This window comes from Canis lupus, chromosome 25, assembly GCF_011100685.1.
Source record: "Canis lupus familiaris isolate Mischka breed German Shepherd chromosome 25, alternate assembly UU_Cfam_GSD_1.0, whole genome shotgun sequence".
Lineage (NCBI taxonomy): Eukaryota > Metazoa > Chordata > Mammalia > Carnivora > Canidae > Canis > Canis lupus.
Window position 1 is genome coordinate 37593959 of NC_049246.1, and position 11778 is coordinate 37605736.

Below are 11778 nucleotides of genomic sequence, written 5' to 3' on the forward strand. Positions count from 1 at the left end.
TGGCCCTGAGACACTTTGTTTGTCAAGATGTTCATCTAACTGGCATAGTCTGTTTCCGCTGGGGGAGCTACACCGTTTGAAAGGATTAAGCAGGGTTTGTTTTAAGTCTCTTTTATATATGGCTCAAATGTGCCTTTGTATTTACTTTAAAGCTCACAAGACCCTTCCTGCGTGTTTAAACAGATGACAGACCAAAAGGCCGTTTGGGCTGCCAGCTGCTTCCTGCCTTTAAATCCCAACCTCATCAAGTTTATTTATACAAGGTGTTTTCTCAACCTACGAAGCACAATTGTGAATGCACACAGAAAGTAACATTTGCTGCTCACCTCCAGTTGTGTGTGGCCAGTTTATTGTCCATGAGCTGCGCCCCAAGAAGAGAGTTCCTACAGATGCCACCACTCCTGTGATCTGTGGGATTAATATTGTCCGTGGGAAAAATACCGGGGGCTTGAGAGGAAAAAGTCGCTTTGCTGCATCATTGTGTAAAAGAGAAAGAAATGCCACATGTGAGAAAATACAAAGTCAGGCTTGTCACCGTTGGAGATACTATGAGCCCGGGACATAGAAGGTTGCAGAAGAGCCTCCTTAGGGGTGTGCAGGAAGAACCATGACCTGACATTCCAGCAGAGGAAGAAAAAGACCCAAGAAAGTGTCCTCCAGATGAGTTCGGCAGTGAGGACACCATGGAATGAACCCAGTAACATTGTGTTTGGATGCAGATATACACACACTCGCGTATATGACAAATTGTATTATTATATATCATGATGATTAGGTAATTGTGTATAATATAGTTCTACAACTATGTAATTTATAATATCATATAATATGTAACTATATAGTTATTACTGTATATTGCAAAATAAATGACATGATAGATAATAATGATATTTAATAAATATTTAATAAAGATATTAAATGTACTATATATTCTATGTAATATATGCCATATATACTGTATATTATACTGTACATATTATGTACTATGTATCATATATTGTACGTATACAAAGTATTTATAGTATAAAATATGGTATGCAGTATAGTTACCTATATTATTACTATAACAGGCTATTGTATATAAGTGTAAAATATAAATGTAAATATAAATACATTATATAAAACATTTTAAAACATATTTTAAAAAATTAAATGGAGAAAGCGTAAATATTAGATATTTGATCTTCTCAACAAAGAAGAGTGAAATAAGACCCCAATAAAAGCTACAACTGAGTTCTGGTTCTCTCTAACTGGATGTGAAGTATTGGAAAATCGCTTGAGCCACATGGTCCAGTCTTGACAGTGAATGAACCATGAGGAGGAACCACCTCTGGAGGTCCTTTCAGAGCTTTCCTGCCACGCGTGGCCCAGTGGAGAGGGCAAGCCCAGGATTAAGCTATTCAAGAAGCAAATTATGCCCAGCTCGCAGAGTCAGCTACCCTCAGTTGGCTCCTGTGAATTACCTGTGCTTCCTCACTGAGACTTCCTCAGCCACCTGTCCTCTTGGCCTGAGACCACCAACAGGCTGAGGGAGACCCCCTCCATCTGCTCCATGGCCCCAGTACCTTTCCTTGGCTCTGGCTTCTGGAGGGATCTTCTCTACAGCCTGCCCACCTGCTGCAGGCTGCTCCATTCAGACCCTGGTTGGGAATGTCTGCAGGAATTAGATGCTTCAGGAGGTCCCTCCACCTTTGAGCCCAAAGCTCAGACTCTGCTTCAGACTCTGCTTTCCCGAATCTGGTCCCCAAGGTAAACCTGCACAGAGAATAGTTTCCATATGTAGAGCACAGTTTATCAGAGGCCAGACAGACTGAATCAAAACAGGCTTTTCTGGGGGCACTTGGATGGCTGAGTTGGTGTCACTTAGACAGAGCTCCCAAACCAGGGCTTAATACCCAACCTAATTCCAGTTTCAACCTCTCCCAGAGCTGTGGCCTTAATCTGTCAGTCGGGAAATGTTTCTTTCCATCTGTTGCCCAGGTCCCCTCACCACCCCAAGGAGAGATGAGGTCAGGTGGGTGGCCAGACCCCCAGGGAACCACCTTTTCCTCTTGCTCTTAGGTCCTCCTGTTCTGTAACCACCTCCTCCTGCCTGCCTGGAGGCAGTGGGGAAGGGGCTGCTGCCCAGATCCAGAATCACTGAATAAAGCCAAGGGAGGTCTTCAAATTCACCTGATCCAATGTTGTTATTTCACAACAGAAATGCAGATTCTTGGCTGAAGAATCACCCCCATAGAACCACAACTAAACAAAGTCAGGCATTGTAGGGCGAGAATGTACGTGTCCCCAGGGTGGAACATGAGCCACTGGAGCTTGCTGGAAAGAAAGCCAGCACCCCTTCCCGCCAGACGGACAGTGTTCTCTCTGGGCGCCACACATCCTGCCCTATTCTGCAAGGTCAGTTACTTAATTAAGATGGTTTATGATGTCAATCTTCCTGCATCACCTTTTTCCCTGTTGCAGATCGACAGATAAAAGTTTTCATTGTTTTGAGATAGCTTTCTGCTCTCCCATCTTCCTCTCCCCCCTTTTATTTCTTCTGTCCTCTTCTTTAAGAGCCTCACGGGCCCGCACCCTTTCCCTAGGGTCTCCGTAGCCATCCGTCCTTGCCCCCACGGCCACTCTGCCACTCTGCCGGCGTCCAGGGCAATGCCCCAGGTCTGTCCAGCGTCAAGGACTGCGCTTCCCAGCATGTTATCCCGGTGCCTCCAGCTTCTCTGGTGGCAGACACGTCGGTGATTCTCCTCCCCTCATGCGTGAGCCAGAGCAGCTGCTTCCTCAGTCCTGTTCTGCAGCCCCCCCAGGCATCTGCTCCCCTGCCCTTGGCATTGTCTGCATCTGATTTTGTTTACTGATCCTCACTCTGATTTTGTTTACTGATGTTGTTCCTTTTAATGATTTATTTCTTTGCCTTTTTTGTAATTTTGAAATGAAAACAATTTTTTTTAGAGATACAGGAAAAGTACAAAGAATCTTTACAAAACACGGTCATATTCTCATAACCCAGATTTACATAAATATCTCGTCAGATGTGTTTCTAGGCTTTTTAAAAGAAAAGGAATAGGGGCCCAAGGCTGGTACAACTGGTGGAGTGTGAGACTCCATCTCAGAGATGTGAGTTTGAGCAATTACGTTGGGGGTAGAGTTTACTTAAAAAATTAAAACAAAAACAAAAACAAAAACAAGCAGCCCCTGGGTGGCTCAGTCAGTTGAGCGCCTGGCTCTTGGTTTCAGCTCAGGTTGTGATCTCCGGGTCGTGGGATTGAGCCTAGAATCAGGCTCTGTGGTCAGTGCAGAATCTGCTTGAGATTCTCTCTCCCTCTGTCCCTCCCCCTACTTGTACATGCGCTCTCTCGCAAATAAATAAAATCTTTTTGGATCCCTGGGTGGCTCAGCGGTTTAGCGCCTGCCTTTGGCCCAGGGCATGATCCTGGAGTCCTGGGATCAAGTCCCACATCAGGGTCCCTCTCTCTCCCCCTGTGTCTCTCATAAATAAATAAATAAATAAATAAAATCTTTAAAATAAATAAATAAATAAAATATTTTAAAAAATAAAGATTTATTTTTATTATTATTTATTATTATTTTTTTATTTATTTATGATAGTCACATAGAGAGAGAGAGAGAGGCAGAGACATAGGCAGAGGGAGAAGCAGGCTCCATGCACCGGGAGCCCGACATGGGATTTGATCCCGGGTCTCCAGGATCGCGCCCTGGGCCAAAGGCAGGCGCCAAACCGCTGTGCCACCCAGGGATCCCTTTTTTTTATTTTTTAAAAGATTTTATTTGTTTATTCATGAGAGACACAGAGAGAGGCAGAGACATAGGCAGAGGGAGAAGCAGGCTCCCTGTGGGGGGACCTGATGTGGGACTCGATCCCAGGACCCTGGGATCACAACCTGAGCCAAAGGCAGACGCCCAACCACTGAGCCACCTGGGCATCCCTAAATAAAATCTTTAAACAACATCAACATAAAGTCTCATCCTTATTCACATGGTGGTAACTGGTTTGGTATGTTTTCTTTCTATATTTTTACTCCTTTTTAAAAAATGTTAGGTACTTCCATGTATCCATTATATAAAATTGCATTTTGAAGGTGTTACTTTCAGGACAGGGCACCATGCTATGTGTATTATTCTGCTTTTCCTCTTTCACACGATGTTAACCATTTAAAAAGTCCTATGTTGCCTATCTTTTGTCCTACCAGTTTTTGGTTGGTCACATTTAGGCTTTTATTCATTTTCTATGTAACCAAGAGTCTTGTTTAATGGGATTTCTGAATATGGAACTCCACTCTCTTACCTTCTATATGGAATGTGCCCAGTTTCCCCACGGACTTGGGACACTACCTCCGTGGAATCACCAAATTCCCAAATACATCACATGCCATATGTGACTCTACCTGTATAATGTGTTTGCTTTCTCTTAAATTAATTTTTTTTTCTTCAGGAAAAGTTTTAGCTATTATTTCTTCATAAACTTTTTAAAACCTTATATTACAGAACTTTTTAAACATACCAGAGTCAGTGACCTCCTGTGTGCTTACTGCCCGGTTTCAAGGATTATAGGTTCATGCCTTCCTCCTGGTTTCCACGCCCCCCCCATTCTTCTGTTGCAAATTCCAGGTATAATATCATTCCAGACATTTCTTAAGCTGCTTTTCCACACATATTCTTCCGTATATGCTGTAGAACCATATATGCTTTGGAACTTAGAACCTAGGTTCCCCATGTATTTCAATGGAATTCGGATTTAATTTTCATTGAATATATATATTTTGGAGAATTCACATAAAATACTGAATCTTCCTTATCCATGCAATTGACATTTCTCACCATTTACTTAATGTTTCTTTTATATCTTTCAATAAGTGACAGTTTTCTATAGGAACTTCATGACCTCCATGAAGTGAGATTTTGCTGTAGTGACAAACGAATGACACATTTCCAATCGCATTTCCCATCTGGTCTTTGCACTTGTAAAGAAAATACTATGGTGCTCGCTTCGGCAGCACATATACTAAAATTGGAATGATACAGAGAGGATTAGCATGGCCCCAGCGCAAGGATGACATGCAAATTCATGAAGCTTTCCATATTTTTGGTTTGAGTGGGAAGAAGGGGCATGGATTCATCCAGATGTCTGTCTCTGACCTGTTCCAAATCCCTGCCCCTCACATTATCACTCTGCATTTTCTTTTCCCTTAAAAAAAATACTATGAACTTTGTGCATTGCTCTTGATCTCTGCAATCTTGCTGAACTTTTACTAATCTCAGTAGTGTATGCATAAATTGTCTTGGATTTTCTATGTGGACAATGACATCGTCTGCAGGAACATGAGAGTCTGCTCTACCTTCTTCCCTACAGTGCTTGCTGTTCTTGCTTTTTGGCTGCGAAGAGTAGTAATAAACGGCAGCCTGGTTTTGTTCCTGTCACGGTTGGTTGTGTAGGCTCTCCCTCTGCCTCGTGTCTTTTTCCTGCCTGATGGTTTGAGGTGTTTCCAGGGCCTTCACTTAGCCCCAGGCTGATTTCTACCTGCTTAGTATTGATCTTTGAAGGAGGCACTACTGAAGCCTTAAGCCTTAAGACCAGTGGGAGGGAGCAGGACAGCAGAACCAGCCGCAGAAAGGCCACCAAGTTCAGGGGGGCTGTGGCAACCTCCCTTCCCCTAGCCACTTGCTGTTGGGCAAACTCTCAGTTGAAATGTTGGATTCACCTTAGTTGTACCTCCCACCGTGGAGATGGCGATGGCCCTGCCTGCTTCCTGTTGGAGGGCCCATCAGCCTGGATACCCACCTGGCCCCACCAATGGGACAGAACTTGTCTCTGGGGCAAAGATGAGCCTTCTCTCAGATTGGGTGGGGTGGCCCGAGCGAACTGATGTTTGGGTTTGCCCTCAAACCTCATCTCTGGTGTGTCACGGGTCCTCAAGTAATCTACGTCTTTCCCTTTCATTCCTGATCTTGCTCTTGGGCCTGCTGTGTCCTGGAAAAGCCAAGGAGGGGAAGGCGGCCCTGGGGTTTGGAAACCTTGGGCACTCTTACTTCATGAGCACCTTCCCATCCCTAAACCTGTCACCAAACATTTCTGGGTATGAGAAAGCCTCTGATTCACATGACTGCAAAATTCAACTGAACGTACAATTGTATGAGAAGTCCCCAGGAGTCTGCTTTTTCCCACTGTCACCTTAGGACATTTAAACAATTAATAGTTCACTGGTAGAGAAATAAGCCACTGTATAAGCAGTAAGTTTCTCAGTTAGAAAACAAGCCATTAGAGGAAAAATATTTTTAAAAGAGAAGAAATAGTGGGTGAGCCGAGTTTTCTTTCTCAGCTGGTCGATGAATGGCTATATGGCAACCCAGCAGTAGGCTACGATTTTCAAATAAGACCTAGGATTCAAGAAAATGCAGTCCTCAATTTAGTACTATTAAGGGTCATCAAAAAAAGTCTTTGAACAATAGAAAAGTTTCATTAACTCCTGTGTGGTTGGAAATCACTGATCAAGAAAGAGAAAGAATAAAAACTCTGATTAAAAACGTCAATTAGGAATTAAGTTACATTAGTCAGGTGAATTTATAGGTACTGTGTAAGTGCTAATGGAAACGGGAAGAACCTTTATAAAGCACATTAGGTGGTAAAACTTGAGTAGGGTGGGGTTGGGAAAACATCCCAACAAAATTGTTGTGTCTTCTAGTTGGAACATGGGAGTAATTGATGTGCCCCTCTCAGTACCTTAACTGTCAATAACAGTAGAGGTAACAATAAAAACCAGTGGGCATCAATAGGACTTGGAGACCAAGCTGGCTGATCCTAAAGCTGTAGATGACAGTGCTTGGCTAGAGCCAAGATGGGGAAGGAAGAGGCAATAGCAAAACTCTGGAGGCTGGGCTGTTCCTGTGGTGGATGTGCCCTAATGTGCCTAAAATGTGCCCTAGCTTCATTGTTAAGGAGATGTAGGTTTTAAGATTGGCCTCCCCTTGTTTGGATTTCATAGTTCCAAGTAACTTGATAATAACTTGGTTTTCCATGTAACTGCTTTAGGAAGAACATGCACCGTTCATGCTGATATAGGTACATCAGTCTGCATGGTAAAAGTTATCCAACTTACTACAGAATAATAAACTGGCTGGTTTATAATGTGAAAAAAAAAAAAAAAAGACCTAGGATTCAGTCTCTGCTCGTGTTATCTACTGGTTGTTCCTATAAGCTCTGGCTTCCAGAGGGCAGCTCTCCAGTAAGAGCTGAGATGGTTATCATCCCAGTAGTCACAGTTGACTTATTCATTAAAGTGCTAATTGCCACACATCCAAGATTCTGGATCCTGCTTGACCTTCAACGTTTTGTTCCCGTGGGAATCTCCTCAGACTGTTCCAAGAAAGTGGAGACAGTGTTGGGAGTTCCTTGCTCCTATCTCAAAGGCCCCGGTGACCTGCTTGGGGTATGGGGAGTGGGCACCATGGCTCCCTGTCTCCTCCCAGAGGTGGGTGATTTAGTGCTTTTATTTCAGGGTCAGCAAACTTAGTAATGTTTCTCTCTCTAGAAACAGATTGTTTGCTCCTGACAACTTGTTATTACTGTTGAAATGGACCTCAACTTAGGGTCGAATATCCCTGTGGTGGTACCTGATGGTCACTGGGTGTGAGGAGTAAGGACCCCATGCCCGGTCCATGTGCACCACATGTGGTATGGACAGACTCAGCACAAGGATTGAGCCCACCCCCTCAGGATAATCCGTTGCTCAGCCTCTACTCACTTTGTGTTTCTATTTTCTTCTTCAAAGGTTTAAATGACATTTATATAAACCACACCGACACATTTTTTCAAAACCAGTTTCCCTCCTTCCCTATCCCAGAAAGTTGTAGTTCCTGGCAGAGATCCTTGGGTGACATTCGTGCTGTGGTATCAGCATGAACATGGCTGACAATGGTGGTGAGAAGAATGAGAAGTGTGAGGTTCAGGGGTTCATGCACCTGCTCACCATGCCCTGCTTTACATCTGAGGACAAGTGACATCAGCACACACAACTGAAGTAGGGAGGTACCACTGTTATCCTTGTTTTACAATGGAGGAAGCCGCGGTCCACCTGGTCACAGAACCGACCTAGGGGTTGTGACTTGAACGCTTGCTCTTGTCACCACCACACCCTGGGTGATGGCTGCTGATGGGAAGTCAGAAGCTGTTGGGTTGATCTTGCCATCCAATGAGGCTCAGTGGTCAGACATCAGTTTGGTGGCACGCTCACTGTATAGTGCACCTCCTGCTGCCCATCATCTGCTATTAATCTCCAGATGGTCAAGCCTTCGTTCAATGGGTGACCTATTCTTCCAGTCACTTGTTCAACAGATATTTGCAGAGCACCTGCTAAGAGCAGGTTCTAAGACTTTGAAGCTCCAGCGGGAACAGAACAGAAGCATATGCCCTTGGAGAAGGTATAGCCCACCTCGGACACGTGGACTATGGGACAGTGACCTTGTCCCATGTCTAATAACTAAAAGGTTATAAGTAAGATAACCACTAAAAGGGAAGAGTCTGTGGGAAGCCTGCTCCAGGCTGTGACGTTGTATGGCATTCTTGTGTATCTCAACGCCTGTATTTATTTTGGGAGCTGTGTGGCACCAACAGGAAACATACACTTATAGATATTGAGTAAACTGTGCAGGGCGCAGGGTGGGTGCCCCATGGAGCTGGGAGCACGGAATTGGCAGCTGATGTGAGGATCTGGGACAGCCCTGCCTCAATGGAAGGTGTCAGACCCGTCACAGCAATGTTCTCTGCCCTCCTTCCTACTCTGGGTCGTGGGCAGGACCATTGCTGTCATGAAGATCAGTAACCCATCTGTGCTTGGGGGAATAGGGCCCCAGAGATTTCCAATGCCTCATGCCCAGAAACAGTGATATGTTAGGTTATATGGGGGAGGAAAAGCAAGATATTTGGGCTGCCAGTCAGCTGACTGTGAGGTGGGACATTAGCCTGGGTTATCCATGTGGGCCTCACATAATTACAGGGTCCTTTCAAGCCGAAGGTAGGAGAGAGCCAGGACCCCAGGATCATGACCTGAGCCGAAGGCAGACACTCAACCACTGAGCCACACAGGTGTCCCTCCTTATTAAGCTTTCTTTAGAGAGATCAGATGTGTAGCAAAGACTCATTGCCATTCCCTTCGGCAAAATATGCCATGTAATTGCTCAGATGGGCGTGTGGTCTTCTATCTTAACCTGGACGGAGTGAATACGAGAAGTTCCATTCAGCTCTCTCTCTTTCTCATCTTCTTGGGAGAACAGAGCACAGAAGGAATGTCAAAGCCACAAGTTATATTACCTAGGACCCACCTCTGGAAGATGGAAGACCACAGACAACTCTTGTGTGCAACATTCCAGGCATGGCCCGGCCATAGGGTTTTATTTTTTTTTTCTTATTTTTGCACATTTCTTAACCAAAATGCTGTCTGAAATACTATCATTTTCCTCCTGGCACAGTGGGAAGTACTCTGGAAGTTGACAATGGGTTGAGCGTACAGGGATAATTTAATAGTTTGCTTCAGAGACTGTGTTCGTGGTGAGCCCGGCAGCATTTGCTGGAGAAGTCCTCTTGTTTGGTGTCAGAAACCAACACGGTTAATAGGTGTCAAGCAAATGTTTCCCATGCACACAGCAGTGTTTACAGAGTAGAGCCACTAGCGTTTTGAGTTTGTTCCTCCTGTGTACACATTTTGGCGCCCACCCCGGGCCAAGTTCCAGAATGTGGTAACATCTGAGTCAATGAAGCTTTGCTCCACCAACATTCATGGCTTAATCACTCTGTGCCCGATTCTCTTTTATGTCTCCTGTAGAAGGTCAAGTACGGGAGTACTTGTCTGTCTTCATGGAGTCTCCAGTTCAGACCACAGAGGTGGTCCTAGGCCCCGCTGGACCCGGGAACGCTGCCCTGTGTGAAGGCTCCCTCAGAGGTCACCCTGTTGCCCAGCAGCGACATCCCAGCTGCATGCTGTCTGTTGTCCATCTGGATGTGGTCTTTGGGAAAATGTGTTTTCAGGTCCTCTGCCCATATTTTTTTTCAAGTTTTTTTTTTTAATTTTTTTAATTTTTTATTTATTTACGATAGTCACACACAGAGAGAGAGAGAGAGGCAGAGACACGGGCAGAGGGAGAAGCAGGCTCCATGCACCGGGAGCCCGATGTGGGATTCGATCCTGGGTCTCCAGGATCACGCCTTGGGCCAAAGACAGGCGCTAAACCACTGCGCCACCAAGGGATCCCAAGTTTTTTGTTTTAAGATTTTAGTTATTCATGAGAGACATTGAGAGAGGCAGAGACACAGGCAGAAGGAGAAGCAGGGGGAGAAGCAGGCTCCATGTATGGCGCCCGAAGTGGGACTTGATCCTGGGTCTCCAGGATCAGCCCTGGGCTGAAGGCGGTGCTAAACCGCTGAGCCACCCAGGCTGCCCCCTCTGCCCATTTTTTATTCAGACTGACTTCTTTACATTTGAGTTGTGCAAGTTCTTCATATATTTTGGTTCTTTCTTTAAATGATTTTTTTTTTTTGTATTTTGGTTCTTAACATCTTATCAGATAAGTGATTTACAGTTTTTTTCTGTTCAATAAATTGCCTTTATTTTATTGATGTTTCCTTTGCTGAGCAGGAGCTTTGTAGTTTGCTGTAGTCCCACTGGTTGATTTTGGCTTTCTGCCTATGGTTTCCTCTAGGGGGTTTATGGTTTCAGGTCTCATGTTCATATTTTTAATCCATTGAGTTAATTTTTGTGTGTGGTATAAGGTAATGCTCCAGTGCCCCTATTTATTAGAGAGACTGTCCTTTCTCCATTTTATACTCCTGGCTTATCTTAAACTAATCGACCATAGATGTGTGGACTTGTTTCTGGGATATCTACTGTTCTGTTGATCTACATGTCATGATCTAGGTGTCTACATCTACAGACACGTAGATCACAAAACTGTAGTTTTGTGATACAGTTGAAGTCAGGGGGCATGATGCCTCCAGCTGTGTTTCTCTTCCTCAAGATTGCTTTGGCAAACCAATATTTAATGTTCTACAGTTATATAAAAGAAGTAAGGAGAATGTTGTCTCAGTCCATTCGGGCTGCTATAAAATCATGCCACAGACTAAGTGGCTTCTAAACAACAGAAATTTATTTCTTTTAGTTTCAGAAGTTGAGCAGCCCAAGATCAAAATACCAGCATGGGGAGGTGAGGACCCTCTTCCTGGTTCACAGCAGCACCTTCTCACTGTGTTCTCACCTGGTAGAAGGGAACAAGGGAGCTCCCTGCAGCCTATTCTATTAATTTGTTTTTAAAGATTTTATTTAGTTATTAGAGAGAGAGCGAGAGCACAGTAGGCAGAGTGGCAGGTGGAGGGAGAGGGAGAAGCAGATTCCCCACTGAGCAGGGAGCCCGATGTGGGGCTCCATCCCAGGACCCTGGGATCATGACCTGAGTTGAAAGTAGATGCTTCACTGACTGAGCCACCCAGGGGCCCTTGGAGCCTATTTTATAGTGCAGTAATTGCATTCACGAGAGCTCCACCCTCATGCCTTCACACCTTCCAAAGGCCCCACCTACTAGCATCATTATATTGGGCGTTAGGATCTCAACATAGGAATTTGAGGAGACACGGATATTCACATTATATTCATGTCAAACTTAAGTACATAAGCAACAAAGTCTGTAAATCTCTTCATTTATCAACACTCGTGGTATGTTCTTTCAGTTATATTGTGACATCAATAGAATCTTTTGGCCTGGAATGACAACAGGTAT

At 44.4% G+C, this 11778-nt stretch overlaps 1 non-coding gene across 1 annotated transcript; it reads left to right on the forward strand.

Annotated features, from left to right (window-relative positions):
- Positions 1-4996: 4996 nt before the first annotated feature.
- LOC119866013 lies at positions 4997-5103 on the forward strand. The gene has a single exon (XR_005378952.1). It is a non-coding gene; the product is annotated as a U6 spliceosomal RNA (small nuclear RNA).
- The last annotated feature ends 6675 nt before the right edge of the window (positions 5104-11778 follow it).